General features: G+C 36.6%; 1 pseudogene; it reads left to right on the top strand.

Moving 5' to 3' along the window:
- Positions 1–5101: 5101 nt before the first annotated feature.
- Positions 5102–6176, top strand: LOC147995458 (glyceraldehyde-3-phosphate dehydrogenase pseudogene; annotated as a pseudogene).
- Positions 6177–13270: the final 7094 nt, after the last annotated feature.

The following is a 13270-nucleotide window of genomic DNA, read 5'->3' on the forward strand; positions in this document are numbered from 1 at the left end:
CACACATGCACACGCACACACGCACATGCACGCACGCACACACACCATATCATTTTTCTAGAGAACCTTAATACAGATGATGTATGTCTTGCTTTTAAGAAGGGAAAAGACTGACTGAGAACAAATATAGCGCACCAGAATCTAACTCCTCAGATACATATGGACACTTTTTCTGTATATATTCAAAATAATATTCTTCTTCCACAAAAGTATCTTTTAAAAATCTTAGCCAAGATTACAGATCTGCACCTGCATGGAGATGAAGATCTACAATCCCAGAACCAGAAGGATGACACCTTTTAGACTATAGAGCACCACCCTGTTTTAAACCCAGGTCCAATCATATTGCTAATAATAGACTACTGTTCATTGTTATTTAATGTCAGGAAGATTTGTGTAAGTTTATAAAATTCTCAAAGCAACCAGTGAAAAACAAAAGAGCATCCTGAGTGAACACAAAGTTCAGAAGGAAGACTTCAGATTTGATAATAAATAATGCCTGACTTTGTATGTGGGCATATTTAGAAATTAAACAGTTCAGAAGAAATATTAAAAATTCACTAGACACCTTGTTGAGATAGTTTTATGAAACTGAAAATGTTTAACATGTTCAAAGTGCATACATCTTGTGCCACCCAGACAGATGTGCCATAGAAATAGGAGCTCATTCAGATTTAGAATCAATTAAACTTCTCCCTAGTAAAAGAACTGCAATGTTTTTTTTCCTCCATGCACCAGCTGCCAGAACTGTTAAAAATGTCCCCAGCTAATGGAAAAAGTGACTCAGAATCCTGATCCTGATGAGATCACCTGTGGGGCTTATTCTATCTAACCTTGCTAAGAACTACTAAATATATTCTTCCGAGTTCTGAGCATAAACTGATGCCTTCCCAACAAGAAAACACACCCAATTATATCAAGTTAGCTTTTCAGTCTCTACAATCATGGGTCAGAGATCAGAGTTATTAAACTGTTCTTTGTAGCAAGGACAGGAAATGGGAAACGAGTCGGTAGGGTAACATAAGTGGTTTACAAATGAAGGGTGGCATCCTTCATTGTGTGTGAATGCTGATACTTGAGTTTTATAGAATTTTCCACATATGCAAGGCTGAATGAAAATTTGGGTTTTATGCTTTCTAAAGGGCTTTCTGATATTTTTGAGCTTTGTCATATGACCAAATTAGAATTTTTATGGTGCTTCAGAGTCAAAAGAGTGAAAAATTATAGAAAATGGAAGCAATATTTGCACGGATAGATAATACAATAGAGATCTGTAAAGACATCAAATCTAAATGAATAACCCACCCCAATACTTTCTGTAATCAAAAGATTGGTAGGACCAAAGAGCATTCTCTATAAATGCTGCAGCAAAGCACAAATGGAATCTAGGAACTTGATGTGTTGCTGCAACCAATGTCTTTAAGTGAATAGCCTCTTTCTTTACGTCATGTTCCTGTGCCAGCCTCCTACAGTCTTCTGTGGAGCAGAGAGCAAATGTTAGCCAACTGAAAGGTGAGAAGAACTAATGACTCCCCTTTCATTACCTTTGATGCTCCAAGGTCAAAGGCCAGGCAGTCCACCTTTCCTTCTCTTGTCAACAGCACTGCATTTCCTCGGTCTCGGTCTCTGTAATGCAGCTTCCTAATATGTTGCAGTTCTTCTCAGAGGGGGCTAATCATTGCATACCAGCAAAAGGTAGAAAAGCATGGGGAACCAAGCAGGACTGTTTTGAACTATGATTCTTCCCAATTACACCTAGGCCTTTTTTAGTTCTATTATCCGTAAACTTGATGTAAGCCCTGCTCTAGATGGGCATCCATTTTTTGTTGCCCCTCCTTCCAATCCTTTGGTACCGTGTCTTTTGAGGTTTCAGTACCTGGCTCACTTAAAGGACCTTCTATTCCTAGTGATTTGAACTATGATTTGACTAGTTAGGCTTTGGGCATACAAGTAGAAGAGAGAGGACAGGAAAGTAGATTACAGATGTCTTTTAACCATTGTGAGATGTCTAGCCTAGGAAGGGCATTCTCTGTCTCACCACTTCTCTAAGCATAGGTGTGACAGAGCTCCTTACTCCTAATCTACAGTTTGCCACTGTCCCTGGGGGATGCCTGACACTCTACCTAGTCACTCGAATTAATCTGTTTATCAAGTAATTGAATAGTCTTAATTTGCATGTGACATCAGTCTCCTTTAGAGATGATAATTGCCAGAGAAGGTATTTCTCCCTAGATTTTCTAAAGCATGGCAATATGTTGGTGTATGTTATTCTTAAAGCATAGTGTAGATAGGTTCACATTACACTTTCAGTATATTTCCAATGAATCAGTTAATTAATCAATTAAGCTAGAAATAGAACTATAGTGATGTCGGAAATATCATACAGGGCATATTTTATTTCCTAACATATTCATCTGCTATAACCAATTCATGAGTTTCACATCAAGAGGATCATTTACTCTTAGATGATCCATAAAATCCAGTCCCTTCTGCTCATTTTTGTTTGATAAATTAATCCAAAATTATTAGTGCAAATTTGGTTATGGTGATTTTTTTCGATATTAACTGAATTTAGAGAACTCCACAAAAAAATTGATGTCAGCCTAGAGTGACAAATCTGCTCGTCTCCACCAGTGTCCCTACATTTACAATCTATGGTGCAGTGTCTCGCCACAGTGTGCTATAAGAAGCTGTTCCTCTCCTGAAATGTCACCAGATTTGAAGCCTTTTCTCCGTGTTGAAATTGAGTTACAGTTTAGTAATTGCCATTTATGACACTGTTATTTTCCTAAGTAATCAGAGACATTATGCAATTTCTTGATAATGTTAATACTAGAAAATTATACTATCATTTCATATCAAAGACTGTTAAGTATAAAGAAATTCAGTTTGTAATAATAATCTGTATATTACAAAAAGGATTTGTCAAAAGTGAATCGCATTGTCACACTTGTTTCTCACATGTTCTTTGCCAAAATGCATATGCATTATGGGAAAAGAATTAATGAAGCCATCATTCTGAAAATTTCTAGTTGTCTACTTATCTGAGTATCCTACAAAATATTTACAAGTAACAATGGTACAGTAAGTACTCCAGATGATTATGAAATAATTAGTTAAGCTAATTTATACAGAAAGAAAATTTATATTCTTAAGTTATCATATGGCAGCTTGGTCATTTCAACAAAATCTCAGTTTCTGCAAGCAACATCGTGAACATCATTAATGGCACAGAAAAAGAGTCATCAACTATATAACTTGAACATTAAACAGTAAAATATATTTGACAATACAGTCTACCTTCCATTTGTTTTACTTTACCTGACATAATCTAGTGAGGACACACACACACACACACACACACACACACACACACACACACACAATTCATACTGGTATACTACACATAATTTTTACAGCTACACACTTACCAAGATGTTTTCTTTGTTCATTTGTTATCTTAATAATCTTCCTTCTAAATGAATCAAGACATAGTCATTTTATATATTTTTATGAATGTATTTATAGTATATATAATTATACATAGTCTTTAAAAATATTTAATTGTGCAAAAGCACTATTTCCTTTTAGTAAGCCTACTAGTAGAAAGAACTCCTTAATTGTAAATATTTCTACAATTATATAACTTGAAACTCTAAGCCAAATGTCATTGATACAATGAATTTTACAAACATTTTAGTCAAACTTCAAGATTATCTATTCCAGAGAATTGTGTGTTTTCTGTTATTTTTTACTGTATACTGATTGCATAATATAACACCTTCCTATAACATGGCTTGAATGATACTGATCCTTATTATCATCTCTTTCTCTCCATCTCTTCTTTTGATACCTATACTGTTCAAATAGTTCGTCATCTATATCTGTGTGTGTTTTTATGTGTATGTGCTTATATTGTACATATGAGAAAAATCAAGACATTCTTGCCTTCTGAATCTAGCTTATTTCATCTAACGTGGTATCTCCTGTTTCATATATTTTCTTGAAAATGACACAATTTTGTTCTTCTGGATCATGTTTTGTAACATATATCTGTATATATTTTCTTTATCCAGTGACATGACAACTGATTTTGATTTGTTCTGTTATGTACACCCTTTTGGTATACTGTAAACAAATAGTATTTGTTTTTTGATGAATCTGTATAGATTCCTCATACATAATTCCTTTACTGGGGAATGATATGCTTTCTCATCCACAGTGCATAAAATTTCTTTTAACCCCTGGAAACTTACCAACATTTTTTCTTTGTTTATTTGTGTTTGTTTATTATCTTAATGATAGCCATTCCAAATGAAATAATATGTAGTCTAAATGTTCTTCTTTATCACTCCTCCTATGGCTAGAGATTACATTTTTGTATGTTTTTGTTTGTTTTTTTAGCTTCTGTGTGTGCTTTCCTAAGCAGTGGTTTAGTTGAAGAAATATCAGTTGTCAGTTCATATTTGTTTGGATATCGGACTCCTATTCAGCCCTGTGTTTACAGTTTGACGTATTTCTCCTATGCTTACTACTCTGCACTTCAAAGATTCTGGGGGGTACACTAAGAAGTAATCTCTTTTGAGGAACTTTTGTACTAAATGCCAAAAATTGCTCTCATTTCATTCGTTCTTATGTTGATACTGGTTTCCTGACACCATTAATATCGAGGCTACCGTTGCTTAGACATCGATGTAGTTTCTCAAGTGTATCTCACTGGCTATGAGAAACCCTGTTCTACTGGAAAATCAATTCTATGCTAAGAATACTGAGTCAGATAAGAAATAATTCTGTGTTCTTCACTATCACACGAACAGAAATTACACATGCCATATATGCTATGATACAGGATGGTGGTTACTAGTTTTGTTTAAAAGCATTTTTGTTGTTATAAGAAAGAGATTAAATGTTTAGGTCATGAGGACAGTGTCGACAGTAGATGATCAGATGTGAAGAATCAATATGTGTTCAAAAATAATAGGAAATTAAAGAGATAAATAAATGACACAAAACCATAAAGATGTCAAGAGTTAGCAAATCAAACACTTTTATTTTTATGTGTTGCATAATAGAGGAGCAGAAATATAAACATATGAAAGTTATGATCAGCTCTCTGCTCATCCCTGTTCCAGAGACAGCCGCATCTTCTGTGCAGTGTCAGTCTTGTCCTATAGAGAAGATAGTGAAGGTCAGTGTGAACAGATTTGGCAGTATTGGGTGATTGGTTACCAGAGCTGCCTTCTCTGTGTCTGGCAAAGTGGAGATTATTGCCATCAATAACCCCTTCATTGACATCAACTACATGATCTGCATGTTCCAGTATGACTCTGTCCATGGCAAATACAATGGCACAGTCAAGACTGAGAATGGGAACTACCTTGTCATCAATGGGAAGCACATTGCCATCTTCCAGAAGCGATATTCCTCTAATATCAAATGGGGTGATGCTGGTGCTGAGTATGTTGGGGAGTCTACTGGTGTCTTCATCACCATGGAGAAGGCTGGGGCTCATTTGAAGGGTGGGGCCAAAGGGTCATTATTTCTATCCCTTCTGCCAATGACCCCATGTTTGTGAAGTATATGAACCATGAGAAATAGGATAACTTGCTCAAGATTGTCAGTAATGCATCCTGTACCACCAACTGCTTAATTCCCCCTTGGCCAAGGTCATCCATGACAATTTTGGCATTGTGCAAGGGCTCATGACCACAGTCCATGCCATCACTGCCACTCAGAAGAGTGTGAATGGCCCTTCTGGAAAGCTGTGGTATGATGGTCTTGGGGCAGCCCAGAACGTCATCTCTGCATCCACTGGTGCTGCCAAGGCTGTGGGCAAGGTCATCCCAGAGCTGAATGGCATAGCCTTCCATTTTTCTATCCCAAATGTATCCGTTGTGGATCTGACATGCTGCCTGGAGAAACTTGCCAAGTATGATGACATCAAGAAGGTGGTCATGCAGACATCTGAGAACCCACTAAGGGGCATCCTGGGCTATACTGAGGACCAGGTTGTCTCCTGCGACTTCAACAGCAACTCCCAGTCTCCCAACTTTGATGCTGGGGCTGGCATTGCTCTCAATGACAACTTTGTAAAGTTCATTTCATGTTATGACAATGAATACAGCTACAGCAAGAAAGTGGTGGACCTCCTGGCCTACGTAGTTTCAAAGGAGTAAGAAGCCATGAACCACCCACTCCAGCAAAGATACTGAGAGAAAGATAGAGGCCTGTAGTTGCTGAAGAGTCCCCATCCCAACTCAGCCCCTAATGCTGAGCATCTCCGTCACAATTTTCATCCTAGACCCCCATAATAACAAAAGGGGCCTAGGGAGCCCTCCCTACTCTCTTGAATACCATCAATGAAGTTCACTGTGCCCACACAAAAAGAAAGGAATGATCAGTTTTTTTTTAAACTTTATTCTGGGAATCCACTGAAGACTTTTGAAAAGGAATGCAAAAGAGCACAATTTGTACACTAAGAAGAAAGTTTATTAGAGAGTACATATTAAGTAAACAAAACTTTGGTGATAAATAATACCATACAAGTGTGACAGAAATGAATTACCTGCTCTTCAGTGTCCCAGGGACTCCTGCTACTTTTGCAAACACAGTCAGATCATAGAGTCTCTACATTTGATATGCACTAGTTATTGCTTTTTTGAGATTATAACATCTTTCCTCCTCTTTCTTTTCTCCCTCCAAGCCCTCGGCTGTACCACAATCTTTCAAACTCCTGGCATCTTTTTCTGTAATTGCTGTTGCTGCTACTGTTGTCTTTGTTATTAGTGGTGGTATGTGTATGTGCTTTTTGTGCATGTTTGTGTGACTCTGTGTGTGTGTGTGTGTGTGTGTGTGTGTGTGTGTGTGTGCGCGCGCAACTGCATACATAAATATAATGTACTCAGTCTGTATAATCAAACTTTTAGTCACATGATTTCAGGGATGACCACTTGGACACCATAAGGCAAAAGTTAGGATGAACACATTGAACACACTTGGGAACTTATATGAAAGCCACAAATGGCATCCCCATGTCCGTTCCAATGGTTGAACTTTGTCCTTTATCTAGACTCAGTGAGTTGGAGATGGACTTGCTTGGCAGAGCAGTTCCTAGGAAAATGATTACCATGAAAGACAAAGGAGTTCAAAGTATGCTGGATAACTAGCAGGATACAAGCACTTGCATTTTCTCTCTTGTCAATAAACTCCCTTTGATAATATGAACCTGAAAATTTTGAGGTTCTCCCATTTTTTATTTTATTTTTTATTTTTAAATTTAAATTTCAAATGTTATCCCCTCCCCCTCCCCTACCTTCTCTCCCCTCCCCCTGCTTCAGTGAGGATGTTCCCGAACCTACCCACCCACTCCCACCTCAATGTCCTGGCATTCCCCTGCACTGGGAAACCAATCTTCACAGGACTAATGGTTTTTCATCTTATTGATGCTGGACAATGCTACATATGTGGCTGGAGTCATGAGTCCCTCCACGTATACTCATTAGTTGGTGGTTTAGGTCCTGGGAGCTCTGGTGAGTTCTGGTTGGTTGATATTGTAGTTCTTCCTATGGGGTTGCAAACTGCTTCAGCTCCTACAGTTTTTTCTCTAACTTTTCCATTTGGAGTCGCCTTGTTCAGTCCAATGGTTATCTGCGTCCATCCTCATCTGTATCAGTGGGGCTCTGGCAGACCCTCTCAGGAGACATTCATATCTTGCCCCTGTCAGAAGGCACTTCTTGGCATCAGCAATAGAGACTGTGTTTGGTGGCTGCATATGGGATGGTTCGCCAGGTGGGACAGTCTCTGGATGACCTTTTCTTCAGTACTTGCTCCAATCTTTTTCCCTGTACTTCCTCCAGTATTTTGTTCTCCCTTCTAAGAAGGAACGAAGCATCCAGATTTCTGTCTTCTTTCTTCTTGAGTTTCATATGATCTGTGAATTTTTTTGTAGGTAGTCCAGGCTTTTGGGCTAATATCCACTTATCAGTGAGTGCACACCATGTGTGTTCTGTTGTGACTGGGTTACCTCACTCAAGATGATATTTTCTAGGTCCATCCATTTCCCTAAGAATTTCATGTGGTCGTTATTGTTATTAGCTGAGTAGTACTCAATTGAGTAAATGTACCACAATTTCTGTATCCACTCTTCTCTTGAAGGACATCTGGATTCCTTCCAGCTTCTGGCTGCTATGAACATAGTGAGCATTATCCTTATTATATTTGGAACATCTTTTGGGTTATATGCCCAGGAGCAGTATAGCTGGATCCTCAGGAAGTACTATGTCCAATTTTCTGAGGAACAGTCAGACTGATTTCCAGAGTGGTTGTACCAGCCTGTGATCTCACCAACAATGGAGGAGTGTTCCTTTTTCTCCACATCCTTGCCAGAATATACTGTCACCTGAGTTTTTGATCTTAGCCGTTCTCACTGATGTGAGCTGGTATTATCAGGTTTGTTTTGATTTGCATTTTCCTGGTAACTGAGGATGTTAAACATTTCTTTGGGTGCTTCTCAGCTGTTTGGTACTCCTCTGTTGAGAATTCTTTGTTTAGCTCCATACCCCATTTTTAATGTCATTATTTGATTCTCTGGAGTCTAACTTCTCTGTATATATTAGATATTAGTCCTCAATTGGAAGTAGGATTGGTAAAGACCTTTTCCCAATCTGTTGGTTGTAGTTTTGTCCCAAATGAAAGTGTTCTTTGCCTTCCACAGGCTTTGCAATTTTATGAGGTTCCATTTGTCAATTCTTGATCTTAGAGCATAAGCTGTTGGTGTTCTGTTCAGGAAAATTTCCCCTGTGCCTATGTGTTCGAGACTCCTCCCCACAGTTTCTTCTACTAGTTTCAGTGTATCCGGTATTATGTGGAGATCTTTGATCCACTTGGACTTGAGCTTCATACAAGGTGATAAGAATGGGTCAATTTGCATTCTTCTGCATGCTGACTACCATTTGAACCAGCAACATTTGTTGAAAATGCTATCATTTTTTCCACTGGATTGTTTTAGTTCCTTTGTCAAAGATCAAGTGAGCATAGGTGTGTGGGTTCATTTCTGAGTCTTCAATTCTATTCCATTGATCAACGTGTCTATCTCTGTACCAATACCATTCAGTTTTTATCATCATTGCTCTGTAATACAGCTTGAGGTCAGGGATGGTGATCATTCATTTCTCTAATGAAATTATAAGCACTGATTTCCTCTTTCAGCAATGGCTGCAGTTTTACCTCTTCACACCCTATCTGTGAAGAGGTGAAAACGATTGATAAAATGTAATTAAAACTATCAAGAATTTTTTTTTAATTTTCTATCATAGTCTGTAGTTTTCAGGGTTTGGTATTCATTTTTGAGACACTATTTCCCTATGTATCCCTGTATCATTGCATCTTCTTATGTAGATACTGCGACCTCCCTGGTGCTGAGATTAAAAACACGTGCCACCACACTTGGCCTTAAGATTCTCTTATTGCATTTACCTAAATAATGTGATGTTTTGCTGCCTCCACTCTGTCCCCATTTCTACATAAGTTAAAACACATTCTACCTTTTCCTTTAGGGACAAGGACTTAGAGGTCCTTTCTCTAAATGGTGTGCCATGTGGTAAGAAGCTTGGGCGTCAGTTTGATGAATACTTGTTACTGTAGCATAATCAAGCAGAACTTGACTATCATCCTATATATTTATCTTGGATTTCCTGAAATTTAATTAAACCCTAAAATGTGAATTTCCCCATATCTTAGGACATGGGCTCTGCTGGATAGATTAAATGCTGAGACAACTGAAAGTTGCTGCACATTAAATAGAAATGCTATGAAACAGATGACAAAAACAGAAATAGAAGTTTTCAGGGAAAATCGATTCCTTTCATTTACTTCTAAATTAACAATATTTTCAATGTTTCTGTGTGTATTAAAGTTCTGTCATCCTGAAAATAGGCAAAATCCTGATCTTATGCTACTCTTGTTACTAACAGACATTTAGTCACTATTCTGTATGAAAGCTTAATAATGGTTTATTTTCATTATCTGAAATTGAAATGTAAGAACTGGCATTTACATTTACATTGTTCTGTGATATTTTTCTTTTGATTGTGATTTTTCCTCCCTATTCTAACCATATTTGTATCATACAAACTGTCCGGATCCTTTTTCTTTTTCAAACATGAGATACTTTTACCTCACTATGTGGTTTTTCTGGAAAATCTCATTCTCTTCCTTTTTAGTTTAAAAGGGTTATGAACAGTATGGTGGTTGCGTATCAGTTCCTGTAGTCCTTCAGCCTACTTCCTACAAAACATTCCCTATGATCATCCCTTGAAAGTTTTATTATTGCTGAGTCATTTTGCGTTCCTTGGGTCAAATCATAAAGCCCTGAGAACTATGTTATGCCTTTGGATAATATAGATTACCAGTCTAGTTCCTGCTATGAATAGCTGCTGCATTTCAGAGAATATAAGTGTCACTTTAGTCCATTGAAAAAAATTGAATATATCACAAAATGTTTAAAGTCATTACTCATACGAGAACAATGTAAGCAACATCTATGAATGAGTAGTTATTGAAAGAAATCATCTGCAGACGTTATTGAAATGAGGTCTCTTATACAAGCTTAATATCTTATTGGAACTTCTTTGCATTCAATTCATCTAATTTTGAATGATCCTGAGTTTTCATTTAGTTAAATTCTCTATGCTTTCTGTCTAGCCACATTTTACTGATCTGCATTTCGTTTGTTGAATTTGCCAAAGAATAATAGTGCCATTTATTCTTTCTTGAAAGATATATTTCTTTCTTATTATATACATAATTATAAAATATAAAATATTTTGTGTATATATGTGAATTCTTATGAAGAATGCTGGGTTAGTATAAATGAGAACTCTGAGAAAAACTATGCTCGTGTTATAGAAAACACTTATACTTTTCCCCTTGTAACTCAACAATTTATCGATATCCAGAATTTTTATGTATGACTTGTGGTAATACAATTTTGCATTGTGTAAGCTAATAATTATCGATAGAACTTTCTGCTTTGAAATTGTCTTCCATACATTTTATTATTCATGTTATCTTAGTACATAAATGTTAAAACCAATTGCTAAAAGAAAATTAGTCTAAGAAATGTTGAATTACAAAAAGAAAATTGCATTATCTAGAAATGATGGTGGTTCTCATTTTCTATTTAATCTTTTGAGATATTGTTCTGAGTTATGCAAAAATTTTGAAAGAGTTCATACATTTTAAAGCAGAGGATTCGAAATGACACATACCTGGCCAATATACTGTTTACTAAAATAAATCTTCTATTCATTATTAACAAATTAGATTCTAATAAAATAATCTCCTATTTTGCAGACTTCTTTGTCATTGATGCCCACTGATGACTTGTATTCTTTTCTAAACCAATTTCACTCTAGAGCTTCCAATAAAGCCCCACGTGTTAGCTATACATTTCACAATATTTGAGATGCCCAAAACAGGTCACAAATTTAATTAATGTTTATTTGTCATGAATTTCACATTAAAAGTAAACTTTAAATTAGTTCTAATTTTTATTGAGTACAAGTATATTGATTTGGGTGAAGCAGCTTCCTCCTTTTCCTTACGTGCGTGTTTACTCTTCAAATCATTTAGAGCTTGCTGTAGGCATGATTTATACCCATTGGGTAATAGTGAGTTAAGTTTTATTTACTCTTTGCGATGATAGATTTCCTTGAAACACAGCAGCACCCACACCCACGTTCTCCCAATTCCACGCAATCAAAAAAAAATCTCCTGAAAACCCCATCCAATAATAAACTTTCCTCATACTTTCCTGCTAAAGATTAATAAACTTCTCTTGAAACTTATATCTAATTTATGTGACTTTAAGGGTCATGCTTTAATAACAATGATGAAACACGATTATTACTTCCTAATGCTGAAATTACAGTTTTTACATTGTAAATTTTTCCTGCTATGCGCCCTGTGGCACTAACATCTTTATCACTCCATGTGTTTCTAGTTTTAAAACCTTTACCCCTGCTGTTTGAAAAATATTTCTCATTTTCGTTCCCTATGGAGTACAGAAATCCCTAAAGGCAAAGCCATTAGTGATCTCTCTGCCTTTTCCCAAACACGTATTACGATCACCAGTGTTGCTCCCCCTGCCTCATTGGCTTTTGGTAAAGTATGCAAATGAGATGTTCAAAATACACACTTTTTGCAACCGTGCAAGTTCATACTGATTTATAAAATGGGAAGGCTATTAAAGTGACTGAAAATGTCAGCAAGATTTATGCATGGGTGACAAATTGTATTGGAAATGTTCATTTTTAACAGACTGCCCTAGGTTTTTTTTTCCCCTTCTCTAAAACAACCTAGATATGTCTTAGAGATACATTTGTTTTAGCGCTGTTTTTCCTTCCCAAACACACATTTGACAGTGACTTTTTGACTGGAAAAATAAACAATGCTACTTCACAATCATACAAATTGTATTTTATCAGTGAAAGGAGTATTGAGAAGATGAAAATTTCCCCTTTGACACCCATTTGTCCTGTATGTCATTAGTCCATGAACAATTGAGTTTCCCCTTTATAACAGATGACTTAAATTTTACACATAAATACTTCATCACTAAGATCCAAAATTATTTAACTATCAAAACAATTACCCAATCACTCTTGAAGGAAATATTCATTCATTTCAAAATGCACAATTTAGGAAACAAAAGATCAGAGCTGTATAATACATGTTAGCGAGATTTTTATGATTTCATCTTTTACAAATGTTAAAGCAAAAAAATTGGCCCTGGTCATAATGAGGTTGCATTTCTTTATTGCACGTGAATTTGTTTCAGGGTCTCTAACTCTGTGATTCAAGTAACCAGTGTGGTTCTCTTGTGAACCCGAGTGTGGTCTCTGGGCAGAGGCCTTAGTGTACATATCTGAATGGCAGTCATTCATTTAGTGAATGAAAAAGGAGAGATGTGATACTGGAACCAGTTTATGCAATGTCATTTCAGATCATCCTGGCAAGCGTCAAACATACATATAGACACAGCAGCAGTGTCTCAAGGAGAATAGCATGGTATGTCACATTCCCAGATAAATAGATTATAGATTTCATATCCTCTGGAGGAAGAGCCACTTAGGATTACTTTTACGAAGAGCATATCTCGAAATGGCATTATCACATAGCTTTTTTAGATGGAAAACTTTGGTAGTAGAATTCTAATTCTACTTTTTATATTCAGACCAGTGTGTACCAATACTATTATTGCAACTGATTT

The sequence above is a fragment of the Rattus norvegicus genome, chromosome 3 (genome assembly GCF_021556685.1).
Source record: "Rattus norvegicus strain SHRSP/BbbUtx chromosome 3, alternate assembly SHRSP_T2T, whole genome shotgun sequence".
NCBI lineage: Eukaryota > Metazoa > Chordata > Mammalia > Rodentia > Muridae > Rattus > Rattus norvegicus.